We start from the raw sequence: 9,693 nt of genomic DNA on the forward strand, positions 1-9,693 counted from the left end.
AGATGTTTTTAAATGAGCTCCATGGTTATTTGTGAAGTCAGACATTATTTACACTGTCTCCTCCTCCTTCTCCTCCTCCTCCTCCTCCTCCTCCTCCTCCTCCTCCTCCTCCTCCTCCTCCTCCTCCTCCTCCTCAACCTTCTTCTTCTGAAGACACAAGCTTACCTGTCATAGTGTAAGACTGCTCCTTACTTATGGATTGAAACACACATTGAGCCTTAGTGTTTCCCTACCGGACCAGCCTAGGACACAGCAGCATTTGTCCCAGCCTGTGCTCCTGACTCAGAGGGAACCCCTGATGCTTTCAGAGGGAAGCTGGAGTCAACCTACTCAGATACCCCAGTCTGGGGCTTCAGTGTGATTCTCAGTCTTGGCTTCACTAGCAAAAGCAGCAGAAACAAATGGGACACACTTTTACATAGTTAAAATAATATTCCACATCACGTGTGTGTCAGAAGTTCAAGGTTATCCTCAGCTATGTGGTGAGGTTGAGGTGAGCCTGGGCTACAGGAGGCCCTGTGTCCAAAAAAAAAAATGTAAATAGAAATTAAAAAGGAAAAAAAAAGTCTTCTAAGGTTAATAATAACAGCTGGGAATTGGAAAGGCCAGATCGAGAACTCTGAATGTTACAGTTTTAAGGTGGAAAACCAGCTGCACAATGTTTTGATGCTCATTAAAGAGAGGAGAAATTGATTCCTTGTTCAGAGAGGGCTGTGCCTACAGCCTGATGCAGATGGGGGCCCTGGGTGGCTTACAGGATGCTAGGTGTATCGTTTGGAAAGGGGTATGCACGTAAGGCAAGCAGGTATCGTTTTGTCTTGGTTATTTTTCTATCGCTGTGAAGAGACCATGACCAAAGCAACTTATAAAAGAAAGCATTAAATGCGGACTTGCTTAGCTTTAGAGGGTGAGGCCATGACCGTCACGGTGGAAGTGGGGCAAAGGTGGGCGGGCAGAGCACTGGAGCAGTGGTGGAGAGTTTGCAAGTTGAGAGAACAACCACAAGGCAGAGAGAGAGAGAGAGGGAGGGAGGGAGGGAGGGAGGGAGGGAGGGAGGGAGGGAGGGAGGGAGGGGGAGGGAGGGAGAGGGAGAGGGAGGGAGGGAGGGAGGGGGAGGGAGGGAGAGGGAGAGGGAGGGAGGGAGGGAGAGAGAACTAACTGGAAATTGTGGGGGTTTTGAAACCTCAAATTCACACACTTCTAGTGAGATACCTTCTCCAACAAGGCCACACCTCCTCATCCTTCCCCAACAGTCCCACCAAGTGGGTACCAGGCAGTCAAACCTATGAGCCTATGGGGGTCATTCTCTTTCAAACCCCCTACACGGTTTCTGGCTGCTAAGAGCATTATTAGGCATTTTGCCTTGTCTGGTGTGAGTAACCATCTAAGAAGAGGAATGTATACAAAACTTAGCAAAACATTACTAAGTTCTCCTCTACTTGAAAATTGGGTAGAGAATCAACAAGGAAAGGATGAATAGTAGATGTATGGTATTTGAGAAGTTGTTTCATTGATGAATATTTTCTTATAACAATAAACTTTATTTCCTTAAACATTTGTATTGTTTGGTCCTTTGGTAGGCTCTCTGTAACTCAGGTTGGCCTTGAACTTGATGTATAGTTGAGGATGACCTAGATCTCGTGTTTTTGTTTTTGTTTTTTTTTAACCTCCTCAGTGCTAGGATTTCAGGTATGTGCCGCCTTGCCCAGCAGTTCTGCTTCTTTACAAAATCTCTTGTCTCTGGGGACCTTGCAGGTGAAGCAGATGCCTCTCTTTAGCTGATAATAGCATCCAATAGTAGTGGAAAGCCATGTGCTATGATGTATGGTCACACAAGAGAGAAATTTGTTACGGGATATTTTATCCCTGTGTGAAGATATGTCACTGTTTTATCTTGCCTGCCCAAGGTACCTGATGGGTTTAATAAAGAGCTGAATGGCCAATGGCAAGGCAGAAGAGGTTAGGCAGGACTTCCGAGCAGAGATAGGAACTCTGGGAAGAAGAGAGGTGGCTTGAGACATACAGGATAGAGAAGATGTAAAAAGTCACTTGGAAGAATGACACATTCTATTCATTCACAGATGAATAGAAATGGGTTAACTTAAGTTATAAGAGCGAGTGGGGAAAGCCTAAGCTACGGCCGAGCATTTGTGATTAATAAGAAGTCTCCATATCATTATTTGGAAACTGGCATGCCGAAGAAAAACCCATAGACTCCCTAGTGGAAGGCAGAATTCTGGAAATGACATAAACTGGTTTAGGAAGGATTAAAGAAGTGTGCACAGAAAGTATGAAAGAGGGGGCACATGAAGTGTGTTTGGAGCTATGCACCTATACACCCCCGTTGCTGTGTGCTGTGTGCACAGAGCATCTGGCCTCAGCTTCCCAATGTACCCAACACCTTTTCTCAAGCCCTTCCCTAGAGTTGCAATCCTTCATAAAGTAAGGGATTGGCCTGCATAATTCTTAGGATGTCTTGTGTTGCAAATTCTGGGAGTCTGTGACTTGAGATGATCCATCTGAAATCTGTGGAGTGCTTAGGAGTGTTTGAGAACTCTAACAGTCCTGATGTTCACTCTGGAAAATGTTTCCTAGCTGTCAGGGCAGCTTCTGTACAGATTCATATGTTTTTCACTTACTATGTCTTTGAGAAATCACATTTATATAAATTAGAAAAATTCTGCTCCCTACCTTGGAAAAATGATGTGGGTTTGGGTTCTCATTTGTCTGTGTCTTTCTAGTCAAGTTGCTTCCATCGAAGAGACAGAGCTGTGTTGTAATAGGAGCAGCGAGGCTGCGTCCCCAGCACCCCGGCCGCCTGCTAGCTTATGCCCGAAATAACAACAAACTGTATTCATTTAAACACTGCTTGGCCCATTTCTATCTAGCCTCTTCTAGGCTAACTCTCGCACCTGGACTAGCCCATTTCTAATAATCTGCTGTAGCCCATGAGCTGGCTTACCAGGGAGATTCTAGCCTACGTCCATCCTGGGTCGGAGCTTCATCGCGTCTGCCCGGGAGAGCGGAGCATGGCGTCTCTGAGCTCACTTCCTCTTCCTCCCAGCATTCTGTTCTGTTTACTTCTCCCACCTATCTTTTAACCTATCAGGGCCAAGCAGTTTCTTTATTGCTTAACCAATGAAATCAACAGATTGATATATGACACTCCCACATCAGAGCTGAATGTCTCTATGTCATTCTTGTCCTGATAAGAGAGGTCTTCCGGTATATTAATGACACTTGATGTTCTCCCAAACAGTAGAATTATAGTGCAGAACAGGCTTGGATTTCTTGTCAAACATCCATGATTCAGGGCGACCACAAGAAGTTAGAAAAAAAAAGAATTTCCGTGTTTTCAAAATAGAGAAACAGAAGGGGCAGTGGAATTGCACTTAGAATAAACTGCTTCCCGCTGTTAGGATCTAGGGGCGCGAAGGCCGTGATGGATTTACACATAAAGGTCCCCCCAAGAGGAAATGGTGTCCAGAGCAAAGGACATTTCTATATTATCTTTGGAACTTCCTGTGTCTCTGTAATTATTACAAAATAAAAAGTGCGCTGTTTGGTTTGATCTGGTTTGGTTTTAGTTCCTTCAGTGTGTGGGGGGGTGAACTTCTGACTTTGGAGAGAATGGCTTCTGTAGTCTAGAATCTCCAGAGGGCAGGAAGTGATGCCTGTGGTCAGACTTCAGTTATTTCCAGAATAGACTGTGTGGACAGAGGTACCGTTCTTCCAAATCAGCAGCAGCAGGCAGAAAAAGTGATAGAATGTTCCATCAAAAGCATGTTCCCTGCTGGTCACTGTAGCACATGCCCTTAATGTAACTCGGGGGTGCAGACAGTGGATTTCTGAGAGGTCTGGGCCAGCCTGGTCTCCATAGTGAGTGCTAGAACAGCCAGGGCTATGTAGAGAGACCCTAGCTCACAGAGCCGCCCCCCCCCACACACACACACAAAGAAAAGAAGTATAAAGTATGCTTCCAGGGTCTGAGGAGTAAGCTCAGTCCTAAAAGCACTGCTGATTTGCAGCGGGCTGAGGTTTGGTTCCCGGCACCCATGTGGTGGCTCACACTTATTCATAACTTTTTGGGGGATCCAACGTCCTCTTCTGACCTCCACAAACACCAGGTACCCATTTGGTGCAAATACATGCAGTTGAAATACTTATACACGTAAAACAAAATAACTAAATGTTAAAAAGTTTAAGTGTGTTCATAGCAATGGGATGTGGCTTACTGGTAGAGAGAGAAAGGAAGGAAGGAGGGAGGGAAGGAGGGAGGGAGGAAGGGAAGGAGGTTCCAGACAAATACAAAGCACAATAGTACAAGCCTATAATCCCAGCTACTTGGAAGGCTGAGTTGGAAAGATCTTTTAAATTTAAGGCAAGCCTGGGCTACAGGGTGACTTAGGCTAGCCTGCTCTACATAAGGGGACTCTTTGTTGTTTTATTTTTTATAAAGGGGTGCACTTCTCTCCCAGCTCAATACTTGAAATCAGATGCAGTAATCAGGATTAACAACTATTTACTTGATTTTGTTTTAATTCTCAATGATAGAAATAGTGGAAAGTTCACTATAAAAATTCAGGGAATATTCAAAGCCATGAATAATTTTCCCCACAACTTACAACTGAGTAATATCTACTTTTAACATTTTACTGAATCTTTTCTGTAGTTTCTGTGTATAATCGGGGTCATACTTCACTTTTATCTGGTGACGTCACCTTTATATTTATCATATTGCATTCTCTGCCAAAATCAAACAAAAACAAGGTTTACATGGCTCCATATGATTTAGCTATGTGGCCACGCCAATCTAGTTAACCATTTCATTATTGTAATTATAATTTTCACTTATCTAATTAAATACTGGCGCATGTCAAATGTGTATTCATCAGTCTTTGACTGAATATCCAGTCATTGATTAAGAATAGGTTCTTAGGAGATGGAGGGATGGCTCCAGAGAACCCAAACTTGACTTCCCAGTACGCATGAGAGGCCGCAGACAACTACCTGTCACTCCAGCTGACCACCAAGGGCACCCATACACATATGGCATTTACTTACACAGACATATATACACATATACATAAAATAAAGATTTAAGAAGTTCTTAGCGTGGTGCCACCAAGTCGTTTGGGAGTAGGGTGGAATAGGGTAGTGTGCATGCATACATGTTTACATGTATGGAGCTCATGTGTACATGTATGTGTGCTTATATGTGTGAGCAAGAATGAATATTTGCATGTGTGGGCACATGTGAGTGCATTCATGTATGTGTGTGTGCATGTGTGTGTGTGCGTGTGTGTGTGCATGCGTATGCCTATGGTGGCCTGAATCTGATGCTGAGTGTCTTCTTAGTATCTTCTTCGTTGCTCCATTTTCATTTACTAAGGCAAGGTTTCTTGCTGAAACCCAAGTTTGCCAATTCCTGCTAGTTTAGCTACCCAGCTTACTCCTTGGGTCTCTTGCTCCTTGAACGCTGGGATTGCAGGCAGCTGCCACAGCTGTCTGGAGTTCTTGTTATTCCTCAGGCCTAGGACATAAGGATCATTGTAATTCCGACTAAAGCAGACAGTAGTGCCGTCTGCTCTCGGCTGGGAGAAGAGACACTCTGCAGAGACGTGGGTCTCCCTTCAGCTCTCAGAGTTTTGAAACAATAGAAAGAATTAAAATTTTCCCAGAAACACCATGCTAGAGGAAGGAAATGATGGAGGAGGGTGATCTGTCTATGTGCTACTCTCATTGGTTAATAAAGAACCTGCCTTGGCTTTTTGATAGGGCAGTATTTAGATAGGTGGAATAGACAGAACAGAATGCTGGGAGAAAGAAAGCATCGTTGGCCAGACACCATGGAACCAGCCGCCAGGTCAGACATGCTGAATCTTTCCCAGTAAGCCATCACCTTGTGGTGCTACATAGATTACTAAATATGGGTTAAAGCAAGATGTGAGAATTAGCTAATAAGGGGCTACAGATAACAGGCCAGGCAGTGTTTAAAAGAATACAGTTTGTGTGTTGTTATTTCGGGTGTAAAGCTAGCCGTGCAGAAGCCGGGCGGGACGAAAAGCAGGCCTGCTCGCCTCATCTCTACAAGGAAAAGGCTGAGGCCTGGTGCCAGTCATGGGGGAGCTTGCCTCCCAAGAAGAGACTTCACACGGTTCTGAGAAACACTTCACAGGGGCTGAGGATGGGTGGCTGACAGGTGAGACCATGTCTTGACTGGGACTCAAAGTGCATAACCTCTTAGGCATCATTTCACACCTAAACCTCATGTCAGTGACCAAAGATGGCTCTGGGGTGGTGGGGATGTCACTGGGCCCCTACATTTGCTCCTCTTCCCTATGTGGACATACTGAGTAAATCCCTTCTCCTTGCTTTTCACTATTTCTTTTCTCTTTAGTTGACATGTTGAGAATGGGTGGGCAGACGTTGCTTGTGAGAGCTAGTAGGGCTCAGACTTCGACCCTAAAACTCAAACAGTGACATCAGTGTAGACGAGACAGAGCAAAATGCTACCATGATCAGAATCAAGATGCGATGTCTTTGTGGACCAAACAAAAACAAATGGGAAACCCAGGACAGCTTCCCAAAGGTAGCAGAGAAGACTTCAATGAAATACACTGTTGTACTGAAGTGAGTTCCAGGTGGTACAGAAAGGTGGGAATCAGGAACCGCTTCAGAAGACTATGGGTTCTTCCTAGTGCAGCTGAAGCTCCAAGGTTCTCTGAGGTTGACCCTAACAAGGACCCGTAGTAATAGAGGGTATGGAGCCTGAACCAGGTAAGGCTTTTCTAGTGGTGGGACTGGAACACAAAATCTTTGACCTGCAATCTATCCTGCCTGCAAGATAGATGATCTGGGGTAATAGAGGTGCAGAACGTGTGGGTATGCCAGCCAATGATTGGTCTAATGTGAGACCCACGCCATGCCTCTCTGAGTGGGAGTCCGTGCCCAATACTGCCTGGATGACCAGGAACCAGAGGCTGAATAGCCCAGGGACACAGGATAGGAAAAAAAAATAATCAATGATTCCTAATGATAGTCTGCTATACTCAGATCGGTAATTAACCCAATCATCACCAGAGAGGCTTCTTCTGGCAACTGATGGGAGCAGGTGCAGAGACCCACAGTCAGACAACAGGCGAAGAGAGAGAGAGAGAGATCCCAAATTGGAGATCTCCATTCGGTTCCTCCTTTTAAAATTGGGGAACCATGCAGAAGAGGCAGAAGGAAGATAGTAGGAGCCAGAGGAGTCAAGGGCATCAGAAAAACATGGCCCACAGAATCAACTAAGCTGGGTTACAGGGACTCACAGAGACTGGAGCAGCAATCACAGAGCCTGCACGGGTCTGTGCTAGGTCCTCTGAAAATACATTATGGTTGTTACCGTGGTGTTTTTGTGGGACTCCTAACAATAGGAGTAGGCCTATCTCTCTGACTCTCACCTGCTTTTAGAACCCTTTTCCTCTTACTGGGCCACCTCCCCCAAGCCTTGCCATAAGGGTTTGTGCCTAGTCTTATTGTATCTTGTTATGTCAAGTTCAGTTAATATCCCTGGGAGGCCTGTTCTTTTCTGAAGGAAAATGGAAGAGAAGTGGATCTTGGGGAAAGGGGTGGTGGAGAGGGACTGGGAGGAATGGAGGGAGGGGCAACTGTGGTCATGATGTATCGTATGAGAAAAGAATAAAAGAAAGAGAGAGAGCCATGATTACACCAAATGATTGTTACAAGCCATGCAAGATGCTTATTCATCTCTTAAATGATGACCTGTTAAATGATAGGCTCTAAGCATTAGAGCCCCCTTCCCAAAAAAGTCATAGTTTCTTAGCCCAGGAGTGACTTCATCAAAACTGAGTAGTAGAAAAATAATTTTAACCACAGTGTGTCATATGGACTGGGGCGGGGAAAGTCTGAGAATTTGCTGGAAGCCAGAAAGACACAAAGATGGTCCAGCAAAGCCTGTATCTTCCCCCTTATCACACAAGGAATTATTTTTTAATATATACTTGTGCAAATAACTTCAACAGGAGGAAGAATTTGATGTCATCAAAATGTACAAAATGGGCAAAGCAACTGAAGATTTAGATTTAAAAAAATCTATGTTTTATTTGGTATAAGATAGATTTATTAGGCAACAAATGTCAATGTGAAAAACAAAAGCTAAGGCCAATTTAATAGAAAATAACTAAATCTGAAACATTAAAATTCCCTTGAAATTTGTATTTCAACACATGCGAGCTCCAAGAATGAGCTCTCCGTTCTTCACGAAAGCTGTTCCTTACAAATAAGAGCATCTAAAGCCATTTACAAAACAATCCATCATGTTACCAAGTGTGATGGTGCATGCACGTAATGCCAGCGCAGGGCAGCAGAGGCAGGTGGATGTCTGTGAGTTCCAGGCTAGCCAGGGCTATGCAGTGAGAAGCTGTCTGAAATAATGGTGAGAGTAATACATGCAGGAACGCAAAAGGCAAGTTCAAGAGTTTGGGTTTTTAAATGAAAGAAAGAAGAACAATCTACAGTAAGTTTTATTTTTAGAGTTACTGCACGTTCAGCCAAACAGAGATGAGGCAGTTACTCATTACATGACAAGGGCTCTTTGTTTCCTCCTGCAAGTCTCTTCTGAGTTAATCCATCTCTGACTCAGTGTCGCTTAAACCAGAACCTGCATGCGGGGACTCGTGCAGCCGCCCCAGGTTCAGTCTCCGTGGGATCCTTATCCCTGCGCGCTGCAAGGGTAAAAATGTAAAGGCTAGTTCATTGAATTCTGGGTTTAATTACAAATTAGTCAGATTTTATTAAGATTGCTAAGGGAACCAGACACGTCTTGGGGAAAAGCACAATTTAAAGAAGCGAGGTGATCTGCTCGTTGTTTGAAAAATTACACATTTCAGAAAAACGGATTCATTTGCAATGTAGTGCATGCAATCCTCAGAGAAGATGAAGCACAGCAGGCCCGTGAAGGAGCATCACAGTGTGGAACACAGGACGAACCATTCCTAATTCAAAGCTTCTAGGCTAGGAAATCCATCCACAGAAGGGGCAAGGGCTCAGGACTGTTGCAGAGAAAGCTAAACAAGAGAACTGAATAAGAGATAGCTAGAGAGTGGGGTGAGTGAGAGGCGAGAGACCATAGGGAAAATAGTGGTGTTACTACTGGGGTGTAGACTCCAGAAAGTTCAGCAGCTCCGTCATTGGTCAGATGACTGGTATGGGTAGGATGGTCTGGTGTGCTGTGTGGTTGCTAAGGAGCTGTAGCATATCAAACACACTCCTCCTAGGTTGCAGAGTTAACTTGGGAAGGGTGAATAAATATGTGTGGTTAGGAAGAGATAAGGGGGTGAAGAAGCCCCAGGTATATTGCAGGACCTTGACCAGGGTGCTCAGTTCTGTGTGCCGGACTCTCTCTCTCTCTCTCTCTCTCTCTCTCTCTCTCTCTCTCTCTCTCTCTGTGTGTGTGTGTGTGTGTGTGTGTGTGTGTGTGTACTAGGGATAATAAAATCCCCTGATGAAGACCATAACTGAGGTGATAGTGCAGGTGCTTGCTTTTGTGTGCTTTATAAAAGTATTTTATATGTCAAATTAAAGGAGGAATTCCAAAGCAAGAACTTTGTTTACTATTAGTCTGTTGTAGAATATTATTTTAACTAGGCAAAGATGTTTTATATTTGTTTATGCTGCAAAATATTGCTT

The sequence above is a fragment of the Microtus pennsylvanicus genome, chromosome 16, assembly GCF_037038515.1.
Source record: "Microtus pennsylvanicus isolate mMicPen1 chromosome 16, mMicPen1.hap1, whole genome shotgun sequence".
Taxonomy (NCBI): domain Eukaryota; kingdom Metazoa; phylum Chordata; class Mammalia; order Rodentia; family Cricetidae; genus Microtus; species Microtus pennsylvanicus.